Source organism: Podarcis pityusensis (genome assembly GCF_964106645.2).
Source record: "Podarcis pityusensis genome assembly, chromosome: 17".
NCBI lineage: Eukaryota > Metazoa > Chordata > Lepidosauria > Squamata > Lacertidae > Podarcis > Podarcis pityusensis.
In genome coordinates, this window is record NC_138042.1 from 23,781,562 (window position 1) to 23,796,181 (window position 14,620).

A 14,620-nucleotide genomic window follows, 5' to 3' on the forward strand; every position below is an offset into this window, starting at 1 on the left:
CCCTTTAAAAGTGAGCGCCTCTGTGTCTTAGAGAGGACAGGTGGAAGTTGGAGGTGGACTGGTCGTTTTGCTGTTGTTTGCTGATTGTGAACAGTTTGTGAGGACAAGCAAGCAATGGACTGATAACTTCAGCCCTGCTACGAAGGAGGCTTTGAAGCAAGAAGCAAAAAAAGACCAGCTCTTGGGCTCAAGGGGGAGAAATGCCTTGTATTGGACTTGATATGCATAAATACTACTGCTTGTGAATAGCTGCCATCTGCAAGCAACGAGTCGTCTTGGAAGTCTTGTGTGTCGAGTCTACTTCATCACTCGGGCTTTGAGTGTGAAACCTCTGCATCACTCTGCAAGACTCAGAGAAATATTGTATATGCGAACGAGCCACCAAAGTTGATTCATCATAGATGATGCTTCCATGTTACCCAGTGTTTACAATTGCACTTTCAGCTGCAATTCCGTATATTAATTCACAGATCAACATTGGTACCGCCGGCTTGTCAGTGCATGCACCATCACTCAAACATCCCCTGCTTTCCCACTCCACCTGTTCGATTATTTGCAATAGTCCACTGGCTTCTAAAGTGGGGAATGCTAGTAAACTGATATTGCCAGCTTCCTCTTTGGAAATTTTTTTCAGTACAGACTTGGATATTACAATGGATGTGATTATAGCTACAGGAGGGCTGCAACTCAAACTACCTGGGCAGGAGATACTGGGGAAGATGAAAGGGAAGCAATACATTGGCATTTCGTTTCCAAAGTTGCACACTGATGCCCATGTGCACTGGTGGCATGATCCCCACCTCAAATACTACATTTAATATCTAGAGCTCCTGAGAGAGGTAGAAATCTAATAGGTAAACATTTCAAAAGTCCCCGAAAGACAAAATAGGCACAGTGTTTTGCCACTCGTGGGGCTGTTGAATAGAAATAGTTGGAGCATACGCGAGGGTCAGTTGAGTACAACAAACTTTCCCTAGTGCAACTGTTGCATTGAATTGCTTTGTTGGATAGAGAATGCTGGATACAACCAAATCCTTTTAACAGTATGTTTTTAATATTCCTTATTGTCTGCTTGAATTTTGTGTGTGCGTAAGTTTGTGTTCGTTTTCCTCTTCTCGTTCTTTAAAGGAAACCTCCTTGCCTCTCATAGCTTCCTTGAATCTGATCTGCTCCTTGAAACTTATTGGCATCCTCTTGGTACATTTCCTGATCTGCGATACATATTCCAGCCAAACTTTTATTATTGTGGCTTTGAATAACCCCCAAATTTTTGGCTTTCAGTTTTAACCAGTTTCCATATAGCCAGCGGCGTGCCCCTATACCGAGAAGATGGCATACATCTTTCCAATCAGAGAAACGATGTGTGGTTGGCCAACGTGATTGAGGGTATTAGGAATTGGTTGCAGGAGTGAGGGTATTGGCGGCGAGCATTTGGCTCGAGTGGCGGTTAGGCATTGGAGTATTAGGTTGAAGGTGAGGGGAGGTAGTGGCCATCGCCTACCCCTCGTAATTCAAGGGTATTCCATTAGAGGAATCCTGGGGGGGCGTGGTCTTCATCCCAAGCCCCAGATGGGGGGCTAGGGCCATGGCACGACCCCTAGCGGTGACCCTGGGGGAGTTCCTAGTTGATGTGCATCAGCAGGGCTCCCCCTACTGGTGATTAACCCTTCCAAGACTCCTGCAGACAGGCAGGAGTCAGATATAGTCATGTGGTTTCCAGTGCCTAAGCCAATACCACTCACATTCTGTAACCAATAAAGTTGTGGCCTTTTTCGCCCATTAACCAAAAATACTATTTCATGTGTCTTTATTCCACTTCCTGGGAGGGTTTGGGCCCTTGCCATGCAATTATTGTGGCTTTGAATAACCCCCAAACCTTTGGCTTTCAGTTTTAACCAGTTTCCATATATTTTGTTCGATGTTTCCTCTTTTGATGTCAAATGTGACTTGACACATTTCCACTTAAATATATGTTGGATTTGATGGAATTGTGGCCATTGTTTTCAATCAGTTCAACAATACATCTCACTGAACCAGCCTCTGTCTGTATCAGCCAACCATACCTGTGCCCTAGGTGTGATATTAGAGTGTGAAAAACCTTGGCAATTTTCTCTAATATGTATAGGATATTATTTGAAAGATAACTATACAACATATTAGTCTTTAGCTTATATGTAATTAACCAAGGTCTTTCTCTGCTTCTCTGCTGTATCAGATAAATCTAAAGAATGCACCTCACTGGGTCTGTTGCTGATCATTCTTTTCAGGTTCAGTGATTCTAGAGCAACATTACCTCCCCTTTTAAGTACTGAAATTCAGGAATGTGGTTTAGGGGGGAGTCTGTTCCTAGGGTATGTGTTTGTAGGGAAACCTCAGTTCTGTAGCACAGATTCTGCGCAGGTGTAAATCAGCGTAGCTGCACTGAGAGTCAATGCTTTTTACATCAGCAGCAAATTCAGCTTGTAATAGTTCTTTTTTCTTCCTGTTATTAAAGAGGAACCATCTTTATAGGCTTTTAAAAAGTGTTTCATATCCTCGAGTTTCAAGAGAGCAATTCAACACTTGAGTACACTGGAGCACTTAAAACAAAGTAAAGGAACGATGCTTGATAATAGACATGAAAAATGTTTGCAAGGAGAAAACAGAATGTTCAGATTGACACCAAATATTGAAATGCCTCAAAGTGGGGGAGGGAGTATAACTGGGCTGTTTTTATGTTCCAATTGAAAGCAGAAGAATTCATATTCCACTTTCTAACTCTCCCCAACTGTCACTATTCATGCTATGATAATGTTGTGCGAGGAGAACTGTGCCGACTTTGGCCTTCATGTGATCTGCAAAGACTACTGGGGCTGTCATTGCCCAATGATGTAATTTCACTTGTTCATGGTAAAATTCTGGCCTTGTGATGGAGTGCTGTAATTCAGTTAGCTCAATCATGCTCATTCAGAGAAGTGATTTTGAATTTTTGATAGCATAAGCTGCATGGAACTAATTTGGGTTGGCTTATTTTGAGTTTCTGCCCACACAACCACATTTGTTTCTTTAAAGGCGAGCCAGAGGTCAGCCCACAATTCTGATGAAGCTGAATGTGATGTGCCCTGACTTGCAACTGGGCTTCCCCAGAGTAAATGAAGCTACTCATCCGCTACTTGTTGAGTACTGTGGGCTCTGCGTATGTTTGGTTTCAGACATCGCCAGACCTCTACACAGGGCCTATTTGCGTGAGTTGCGAAATAATCTCAAGAGCAACAATGGACTCATTTATTAATGAAATATTACGAGGCCAGGAATCTGCAACACTCAAAGCCAATCTCTGCAATGTTGCTACAGGTGGGATAAATTATAATAATCACATGACTCATGCAAACGTTTGATTATATGATTTAACAAAACCTGTCATATTTATATGCTTATTAATTTCCACGGGTGAGGTGTTGGTGGTTTTCTGGAAGGGGGTGAGGTTCCAACTCATTCCTTAACCTTTGACCTTTCCCTGCCTTTTCACCTCAACATGCATTTCCCTTAGTTCAGCCCTCCCCGAGTTTCTCTCATCAAATTCTTCGTGCCTCCTCTTTTCATTCTTCCCCTGCCTCTCTGCCATCCCATCCACCACTGCTGTGGCACAGCAAGGGTGTGCAGTGAAATTTTTCGTAGGGGAACCATTAGGGCCAGAAGGCGCCAGCTTGTGAGGGCAATTGGGTGGGCATGTAGTGCACATGATGTTGCACACATGAGCATTGTGCCTCCCTCAGTAAGCCGGGCAGAACCTGCCTGGATTTGGGAAAGAGATGCCAGGGGAACATTTAGGGGAGAAGTCTAGTTCCCCATGTCCAATGACTGCATGCCACTGCCAGATAGCACCAGCCTTGGACTGTCACAAGCTGCCCCAAGTGGTAAATGCAGTGATATAAAAAAGGCGTGTGAGTGTGACAGGAGTGAGCTTGATAATGATCCCCTTTCTCCATCTTTCCAGAGCCTCTTCCAGCCTGAAAGGCTGCTCATGGATTGGAGAGATGGGACATCAAAAGTGCCCCATTCTTTCCCTCTTTTTGCTCCCTAAGCTAGGACCCTGGAAGGAGGTGGAAGCAAAGTGCTTTCTGAAATGGTTGAAGTAATGGCAGTTCATTGGGAGTTACCCAAGGTGGATAGTGTCCTGTGCCGTATGTGCAAATTGATATATCAGGTGAGATTAAGGAGAGATGGAGACATTAGCAGGCAACAGGTGGGAGCAGATTGTCAGGAGTAGGAGTCATATAGGGAATAATACAAACTGGAGTCTCGTCTTGATGGCATAACCACTTCTCCTCTCGTTGGGCATTAGCAGCCAAAGGTTTTACATTTTAAAAAACTTTATTTCCACAAATGCAGACTAGAAACAGTACTGAGTTAACCTTCTGTAGATGTTTCTGTTTTGTTGACGTGGCTTCATATTATTATCATATTACCTTCTGTAGATGTTTCTGTTTTGTTGACGTGGCTTCATATTATTATCCTTACTTGCTGGTTGCTTTATAAACTGTTTTCAAAATTGCTTTTCTTTTGATGTTTCTGTGTATATATATATATATTCATATAATGTTTCCAAATTTAAATTTATTGTAAGCTATCTTGGGTTTTTAGACCCGAAGATTGAATTTGGTCCAGTATACCTGAAGGAGCATCTCCACCCCCATCGTTCAGCCCAGACACTGAGGTCCACTTCTGCCGGTTCCCTCACTGTGTGAATTGAGGTTACAGGGAACCAGGCAGAGGGCCTTCTCGATAGTGGCACCCGCCCTGTGGAACGCCCTCCCACCAGATGTCAAAGAGAAAAACAACTACCAAACTTTTAGAAGACATCTGAAGGCAGCCCTGTTTAGGGAAGTTTTTTTAATGTTTGACAGACTATTGTTTTTAAATATTTTGTTGGAAGCCACCCAGAGTGGCTGGGGAAACCCAACCAGATGGGCAGGGTATAAATAATAAATTATTATTATGATGTTTGTCTTATCTTAGCGTCCGTAAGCTTTGTTCATTGTGAAAAGAAGATGTTTTGAAATGGTGAAGCTCCGTGAAATTGTGTATGAGCAGCAGAGTAAGTAAGAACACATTGGGATAAAACGAGGAAGCAAGAGTCTGTGATTGCATCCTACCTGTCACCAAGGCAATGTTGTTTTCTGGGCTCCAACCAGGGACCATATTAGCAATGGATCACCTTCCCAGTCTTTGTGTCTCTCACTCATCATGTTTCGTCCGGCAATTTATATTGGTCCTTGCAACACTCAGCACTACTTCTGGGCAGGATCAAGTCCACTGTATTAAATTGTAAAACACTGTATCCTGTTGCACGGATGAACTGGGGGTTTCACTATTTTGCCTCCACTAAATTGGAATCCCTAATTGTAAAACGTTTTCCCATTGGGGAGGCTTTTTCATAAACATGACTTGTAAAATGTGACTCACCATTCAGTATAAATGCTGTAACAGTTACACTATGGTCTAATATGCATTTTGTTTAACTTTATGTGACACAGTATAGCTGTTAGGATGTATGTTTAATTTAGGTTCCCAAAAGCGTATTAATTACAATGGTTATTTCGTCTTATATAAATAACACAAGGCTATTAAAATGTGTTTAATGAGGATAGGCAATATTATAAAAGACATGGCATATAAACTACAACACTGTGTAAGACCAATAAATAAATGCCAACCAATTCTAAAATATATAATTATGGGAGGTTAGCCACTATGTAATTGACAATGGTTAATCTTTAGGTAGGTTTTAATAATCACTTGATAATTATTCAACCTACAATAATAGTGCAGATCAAGTCTAAATTCTGGTTCCTTTTCCCCACTTGATATTTTGCACATTAACCATACTATGGGGAGTTGTGCAGCTAAAGTGTTGAGACTTATATAATCTGAATAGGCGCCTTAATTAACTGTGTTTTCCTTGGCATTGGAAGGAAGAAACACAGTGTCATGGATCTGAACAGAAGCCCCAAAGTTTATTGACAAATGAAAAAGCAGGCAGGTTCATGAACCGTTCCTGGCTGTTTTTGCTGGCACAGAGTACAGCTGTTGTGATTAGAATTAGAATATTCTGGATGGAAGGAGGCCTGCAAAGAGAACACTGTGCTTTCTAGAAGAACACACTGGGGTGAAAAGAAGCAGAAAGAGTCTATGAGTACATATTCTACATGTATTACTGGCTAGGTTCCATCTCATGCATCTTGTTGCATATCACACTTCACCTCTTTCAATATACTCCATTTCTGAATAGCATTTTATGTCTATGCACACTTTAACTTCTAAACATTTGAATATCTGGGCTGCTTGTCATGTATAGGGTACTGGGTGGTGCTGTGGTCTAAACCACTGAGCCTCTTGGGCTTGCCGATCGGAAGGTCGGCAGTTCGAATCCCCATAACGAGGTGAGCTCCCATTGCTCTGTCCTTGTCAACCTAGCAGTTTGAAAGCACACCAGTGCAAGTAGATAAATAGGTACTGCTGTGGCAGGAAGGTAAACAGTGTTTCCCTGTGCTCTGGTTTCCGTCATGGTGTTCGGTTGCTTCAGAAGCAGTTTAGTCATGCTGGCCACATGACCTGGAAAGCTGTCTCTGGACAAACACCGGCTTCCTTGACCTAAAGCGAGATGAGTGCTGCACCCCAAAGTCACCTTTGACTGGACTTAACCATCCAGGGGTACTTTACCTTTTTACCTTACTTGTGTTACAGACATCAGTGTTGCGTCCAGCTAGAATCATCCCTCCAATGACTCTAGCACTAAACCAGAAAGGGTGGAGAGGAGAGACCATTTGTGTGCATTTAGATTGTGGATCAGAAGGTTGGTGGTTCAAATCCCCACGATGCAGGAAGCTCCCATTGCTCTGTCCCAGCTCCTGCCAACCTAGCAATTCAAAAGCACGCCAGTGCAAGTAGATAAATAGGTACCACTGTGGCAGGAAGGTAAACAGCATTTCCGTGCGCTCTGGTTTCCGTCCTGATGTTCTGTTGCGCCAGAAGCGGTTTAGTCATGCTGGCCACATGACCTGTCCAGGGGTCCTTTACATTTTTACCTTTACCTCGATATATACAAACTACTTAAAGCAGTCTACGGCCATGGCCTCTAATGCCTCCCAGGCTATACTTCTTTTTTAAATACTAAAAGTACAGTTGGTCTCCACTTCCATAAGGCCAAGACTGTAGCCCAGCTGTTATTTGGAGTTGCTATTTGGGGATGGGGGTGGGACTGACAGAGGTACAAGGGGGTTTTCTGACAAGAACCCATCCACGCCATATGGGACAGCTGCATATTCCTGCATTGTCGGGGGTGGGACAGAGATGATCCTTAGGGACCCAACTCTACATTTCTATGTTTCTATTTAAAGCACATGGCTTCCATTAAAGAACCCCAAGAACTGTGGTTTGTTAAGGGGGCTGGGAATTGTAGCCGTGTGATGGGTAAACGACAGTTCCCATGATGGTTTGGTGGAAGCCAAGGGCTTTAAATATATGGTGCGGAGGCGACTGACATTTTGGAATGCTTCAATGGGTAAGGGCACTAGCAGAGGAAGGGGGTGTGCGGTGGGTGCGGTCAGCCGCGGGTGTCATCCCTGTTAGAATTCCTGCTCCGTGATTGCAGTCATAGGATTGTTGTCTTTCACATGACGGTGTATGTTTTGACTCCACAGAGTGGGAAGTGACGAAGACAGGATGTTTGTGTTACAGTGTTCCGTGAAGTGGGACTATTGTCCTTTGTTCTTTTTCTCTTTGCTGTCTGATGCTAGAGAGAGAGGGAGCCATGTTGCAGTGCTCTGTGTGTGTTTATATGTAAAGAAAGTAGATTAGCCAAAATGCTGAGTTGCTGAGGTCTGTTACGTGCATGATGCGAAAACTCTGCGGATCTCTAAGTGTGCCAGTGTCGGTTGGCATTGGTTGCTGTGATGTTCGGGCAGAAGAAAGCTTTTGAAGCTCGTGAACAAAAGACCAGGAGGGAGAGAACATGCCAATCGGGCATATGTCTCTGCCAGGGTCCTACTTGGGGGGCTGACATCAGCGCCCCACCCCCAGGATGCTTGAGGCAGGTGATGCCCCCCTGGGATGCTCGTCCTGCCCCCACAGGCTGCTAGCCCCACCCCCACAGGCAGCTAGCCCTGCTTCCTAGGTGCACAGCATGTGCGCCGTTCCGGGTGCCAGAGCAGCTAGTTCCGCCTCTGGGTAGGGGAGGGCACTTCCAAATCTTGAGGCAGATTTGAGCATTTATCTGGTAGACTGATGGGTGTTCTGTTATAATTCTGCATGAAAGGAAAAGATGAGTCTGTTACTAGAAGGGTAGCCTTTATTTTTTATTTTTTAAAAAATGTAATCGAAACAAGAGCACAGATAATCCCAGAGTGAGTTTGGGCTGGATGTATAGTTTTGTACGTCTTGTATTATGCTTCATGCTATCTGTAACATTCCATCTTGTTTGGGGTCTGTTACCCATTTCAGAGAGGGATTTTCTATGACCATATGAATAAATTTGATAAAATCTGATCTTCAACTTTAATTATTCCTCACCATCGGATTGTAACTTAATCTAAGATATTTCATAGCAGCAAGTGCCACAATCATTTTGGGGAGGGGAGGAAAACACAAACAGATATAGTAGTAACTTATCCACAAATGGGTGAAGCAGTCTGTTCTTAGTCTGCATCGCTTTCACATGTGTCGATCCATAAATCTGTTCTGTCCTGTTTCTACATTAGACTGATTATATATATATATATATATATTCCACACAGAAGAATGTGCACTTTAATAAACATGTTTGAAAAGTATTTCCTTTCAAAATAACACAGCTTAAATATGTTTCAGTGCAAGTTTTGAACCAAGAAATGTATTTCTTTGCCAAATAAAATAATAATGTGTCTGTCCTGCTATCCTCGCATGGCACTAACCCCCCCCCTCCAAAAAAATAATAATAATTCTGGTTTATGGACTGAATGAGGAAAGATTCTTACATCATTAGCCCGTGAGAATGACTGCTGGTGTTTAAAATAAAATGTTTGTCAACCAAATAAGATCACTGGATTTTAAAAGAAACACACAGAGAGAGGTGGGTGGGGGAGAGAGAGAGAGAGAGAGAGAGAGAGAGAGAGAGAGAGAGCACATGAAACCCTGCAAATGGTTACAGTCCAAATTGTGCTGGGATGATTGCCAGGGGTTACATTAGCAGATGAAGAAACACTATACCTTAGTCCAGGTCAGGTCATCTGGTATCAGAACGTACAAAGGCCGTATTTTTCAAGCATCCTTCAACCCAACATGATAGTGCATATGTGGGAATGACAAAAACCAATATGCCATTACATGCCAGGACTATATCAAACCAGGACTGAGAAGACCCGGGTTCAGATCCACACTAACCTATGAAGCTCCCTGGGTGACCTTGGAGCAGTCACTACCTCTCAGCCAGGGTCGCCAACTGTAAGGGGCCCTGGGTGTTCAGCACCCACACTGTAGGGCTCCCGATACAAGTTCTGTTGCCTTGCAAAGCACCAGAATTCATGTCTGAGGCCTTGTGAGCCCTTGGAAACTGACTTCTGTTGCCACCGGAAGATGAAGAAGAAGAAGAAGAAGAAGAAGAAGAAGAAGAAGAAGAAGAAGAGTAGTAGTAGTAGTAGTAGTTGTTTGGATTTGATATCCCGCTTTATCACTACCCGAAGGAGTCTCAAAGTATGCATTCTCCTTTCCTTCCTCCCCCACAACAAACACTCTGTGAGGTGAGTGAGGCTGAGAGACTTCAGAGAAGTGTGACTGCCCAGCAGCTGCATGTGGAGGAGCGGGGAAGCGAACCCGGTTCACCAGATTATGAGTCCACTGCTCTTAACCACTACACCACACTGGCTGTCAAGTTCCAGGGGTGCGTGATGTAATGGCATCAGGGCACAAGCGCTGGGCACCCATCACCTGGGACCCAAGTCAGTGCCCCTTCTCTCAGCCAGACCTTATACAGAGAAATGTAGTGAGGATATTAAAAGGGAGGGGGTAACTATCATGCATGCTCCCTAGATGAGTGCAACAAAAAATGAACCAATAACATTTTCTTCATTATTTGGATAAGATTGTGCAGAGGACCGGTTGCCCAGGGTAAGAGAGCTTGCATTGTATAGTTGGGTCATCTGTGTGGCCCCTGGCAGGAGAATCTTACAACTCCCCTCTTCCAGATGAAGCAGAAGTGCAGGAAAGATTCCCCGTAAACCATACAGTGGTACCTTGGTTCTCAAATGCCTTGGTACTCAAACGCTGAAAACCCAGAAGTAAGTGTTGCGGCTTTCAAACGTTTTTCAGAAGCCGAACGTCCGATGCGGCGGTCAGCTCTTGTTTCTGGGGCACCTGCACCAATCAGAAGCTGCGCCTTGGTTTCCAAACATTTCAGAAGTCAAACGGACTTCCGGAATGGATTATGTTTGGTGCTTTTGTTTTTGCTATTTATTTTGCATTTTTGTTTTTGAGGCTTTTTCGGTGAATTTGTTTTTGTGTGGAACCCAGTATAGCCACTGATTGATTGATTGTGTGACTGCAGAAATGGATAAAAGCCCCCCCCCCCCCCATCCAAACAATGGCTAACATCAGTTCAGGTAAGAAAAAATAATAATTTTCTTTTTTATTATCTACAATACTGTCTTATTTATTTTATACTACAATACATTGATTATTGCTTTCATTTTATGGATCAATGGTCTCATTAGATAGTAAAATTCATGTTAAATTGTTGTTTTAGGGGTTGTTTTTAAAAGTCTGGAACGAATTAATTGTTTTGCATTACTTTCTATGGGAAAGCATGCCTTGGTTTTGGAATGCTTTCTTTTTTGAATGGACTTCCAGAATGGATTCAGTTTGAGAACCAAGGTACCACTGTATAGCAAAATACTAAAGACAACTGGCTTACCAAGCAGCCTCACTGCCCACCACTCCCTTGTTTTGCACAAAGACCTTTTTCATCCATCCATCATCCATCCATCCAGCTGCTATTACACACGATGAGAAGATGCAGAGAAAGCTGTGTGGGAGAGAAAGCCTGCCTAGATACTAACTGAAGCCACAAGTCTACATTTAGTCACAGCCTTAAAGTGAAGTACATGAGAAGTTGCTGACTTAATTGCATTACGCTCTGCTAGGTGCTATGCAGGTTGTGCCTAGGACTGCTAGAGACAAAGAGGTCAGTAATGACTGATCCCCCATTTTTTTGAAAATATAAAGTCCAGCAGTTACCCAAATCTGAATCCAGCCTTAAGCAACAGGTCCCTTCTGAGGTAGATAACAAAAATAAGGAGAAACATGACACTGTTTATATTACCAAAACTTAATTTTATGTGGTGTAAGTTGTTGCTTTAAAAAACAACAACAGCAGCAGAAGGGGAGAATAGGTAGCATTACGTAGTGGTTGAGGGATGTACCATAACCTTCAAAAACTGAAACCCCCATCTTCATATGATAGAAGACCATGTTCCTCCAGTTTGAGGATTCTGTTCTCCCCTTCTATACATGTAAAGGTAAAGGACCCCTGGACTATGGAGTATGGCTCTCATCTCGCTTTCAGGCCAAGGGAGCTGGCGTTTGTCCACAGACAGCTTTCCGGGTCATGTGGCCAGCATGACTAAACCGCTTCTGGCACAATGGGACACTGTGATGGAAACCAAAGCACAAAGAAACACCGTTCACCTTCCCACCACAGCAGTATATATTTATGTACTTGCACTGGCATGCTTTCAAACTGCTAGGTTGGCAGGAGCTAGGACAGAGCAATGGGAGCGGGGATTCGAACCACTGACCTTTTGATTGGCAAGCCCAAGAGGCTCAGTGGTTTAGACCACAGCGTCACCCACATCCTTTTACCTTTTTATATATTAAGGGGGAGTGAAAAATAATTTCCAAGTAGGGCTCTCACTTGTTCCAACAGATAACCATCCACCTACCACTTGGAAATGGATCTGCATCTGGAGAAAGCCAAGTTTTTAGGTCCATGATAATTTATAGTCTACTTTTCACTGTTGTAGTGTAAAGACGATTGCTTTAAAGCCAGTCTAAGACTGACTTTTACTGTAGACAACAATACAGCGTCTTCTGCACACACTAATATACTAATGTATGTGCTTCCTAGTTTAGGGTCATGAATCTCAGCTGAATGTGATCTTGAATACCAGATCATGCAAGAGCAGATCAAACAAAAGAGGAGTTGGTACGAACATCCTACACAGAGAGACACAGACACACCGATGCAACAATATTCTTTGTAAGCTGACCTCTTGGGCCACATCTGAGTTGCAAAGATGTCATTGCGTAGAAGCACCTAATCAGAAACAGCAGGTATTTGTCCATTTGTCAGCCCTCTCTAGTTTCTTCCACAAACAATCACATGGGACTATGTCAAAGACTGGCTTTAAATCAGCAAAAGCTAAAATTCACCTCTAGGCAACTTACAACCCAGTTGTAAGAGGAAGTGCCAAGGCTTTGACTACCAATTGACCTCTGCCAGGAGAGATAAATTGAGGCAATGGAGGTTCCTTCCTTAAGAACGACCTGTTCCAAACCCAGGATATTTGAGTTGAGTCTTCAGTCTAATTGTTTAATTTATGACTTGTGTGTCTATAGCATAAATCTTACTAATTACTGATCATAAGTGAATTGGCTGATAATTACCAGGTTTCACCCAGTTTCCGTATATATGAATTATTTTAGGTTTACTCCAGCTTACCAGTATTCTTCATTGGTTTTTCATAGCTGTCAGCCAGTAGAGGGGCTCAGTGTGAGTTGACCATTAGCACTTCAGGAAGGAGACCTTTGAATTCTGGTTCTTTTCCTGACTTTAAATATTTTATCAGATTTTAAATGTCCATAGGTGTAACAGTGGGGATACAGGTGAGTATAGCTGAAGATCAATGAAATTTATCTTGAGCTGTGGAAAGCCAGAAAGTGGCTGAACTACCACAGTGTGACTTCTACTATTAGAAATTCTCAATATTTGCTAGTCCTATGGGCAACAGGAATAGGTGAGAGCAGCAGGAACAGGCAGGCTACCAACCAGAATGTGTTGATTGATTGGATAGATAGATACATTCAATGGATGTATTTTGCTCTACCCTTCAAATTTGCTACTTTAAAGGCAATTTTCAAAATGCTATACCATCACAAGTCCCACAAAAAGAGGGCCGGGATCCAAAGACCTGCTTTCAAGTTTTACATGAAAAGTTTCCCCCACCTTGGTGGAACGCTCTGTCACAAGAGACAAGGGCCCTGCAGGACTTGACATCTTTCGGCAGGGCCTGCAAGACAGAGTTGTTCCGCCTGGCCTTTGGTTTGGACTCAGTCTGACTCTTATGTTTCCCTCCCCCTATGGTTTTGATCTATGGGCTACTATTAAAATGAGGCGGCATTTTAAATTGTACTTTTAACCTGTATTTTAAATTGCCCCCCCCCATTATGTTTTTATTGTATTTTTACTGGTGTTAGCCACCCTGAGCCCAGCTCTGGCTGGGGAGGGTGGGGTATAAATAAATTATTGTTATTACTACTACTACTACTACTGCTGCTACTACTACTACTACTTCTACTACTACATATCCAATGGTAGGTATTATTCTCCTTTCTAAATACACAAACATGGATGATCAAGAGCCAGTCACCTTGGAAGCAAAATCACACCGGGAGCTATCATATGCAGTGGCGGAGAGTAGGCGGGGGTGGGGCTGGCGCGCATCCCGGGGGCGTGGCACCCAGCACCACGGGGGCAGCCGTGATGGCACCCCACCGGGATTGCACTGCCGGCGGCGGTGCGCTCCCCCCACACTCCTCTTCTTCCGCCAGTGATCTTATGTTGGCCCATCTAGTTCAGTATCAGGGCCACTGGCTAAATTCAGCCTGCCAAGCTTCCCCCATTTGGCCCATGAAGCTCTCCCCCCCCCCAAAAAAAACCCCACACCCACCTGCTCCACACCTGATGTCATATGTGACATCACATACGGGTGTGTGGAGATGCAGTTGAATCCTGCGGCTGGAGAACAGGATACAGTTCCCTGCACTTCAGCTGATTGCTGGGAAGTTCAATTCTGCTTTGTGAAGTGTTTGGGTGTGTAAGAGCTGAGTAAGGATGGTTGGGGGGGGGGAGTCGAGCGCCGCATTACTGGCAGGGAAAACGGAGGCTTCCTTGCTGCTTGGCTAGTCCCGTTCCCCCCCCCCAGTAACATTAGACACCTGTCCTTTAAGAAGGCCTTTCCTGCCTTGGCAAGTTCTAGAGCTGGTATGAATTCTTTTTTTAAAAGAAGAGTGGATATTAGTTAACACTGTTAAATTAAATCTGATTTAGAAAAGAGAGGCTGTCATCATGTGCACGGTGGAGAAAATAGGAAATAAAGGAATGCAGACCAATTTGAGGGCATGTCTGAACTTCCCAGTAAGGCACTGCCATCCCACTCGTCAGGTGGGAAAGCGCAGCAGATGAAAAGATGATCTTTGTTTCCACATTCCGGGGTTGGCAACGGGTGTTTGGAGGCATGTCTCCAAATGCATTTGTGTATTGTGAAAACTTGTTGCTGTCCTTTCTTTTAAAAAATCCCTTTCTTTCTTTCTTTCTTTCTTTCTTTCTTTC

The 14,620-nt window shown here is 43.6% G+C and overlaps 1 protein-coding gene across 5 annotated transcripts in view; it reads right to left on the reverse strand.

The window, feature by feature from the left end:
- FREM1 (FRAS1 related extracellular matrix 1) overlaps positions 1–14,620 on the reverse strand; it is a gene marked incomplete at its 5' end in the record, with an annotated part of 715,053 nt that overhangs the window by 333,465 nt on the left and 366,968 nt on the right. The gene's annotated exons all lie outside the window — the stretch shown is intronic.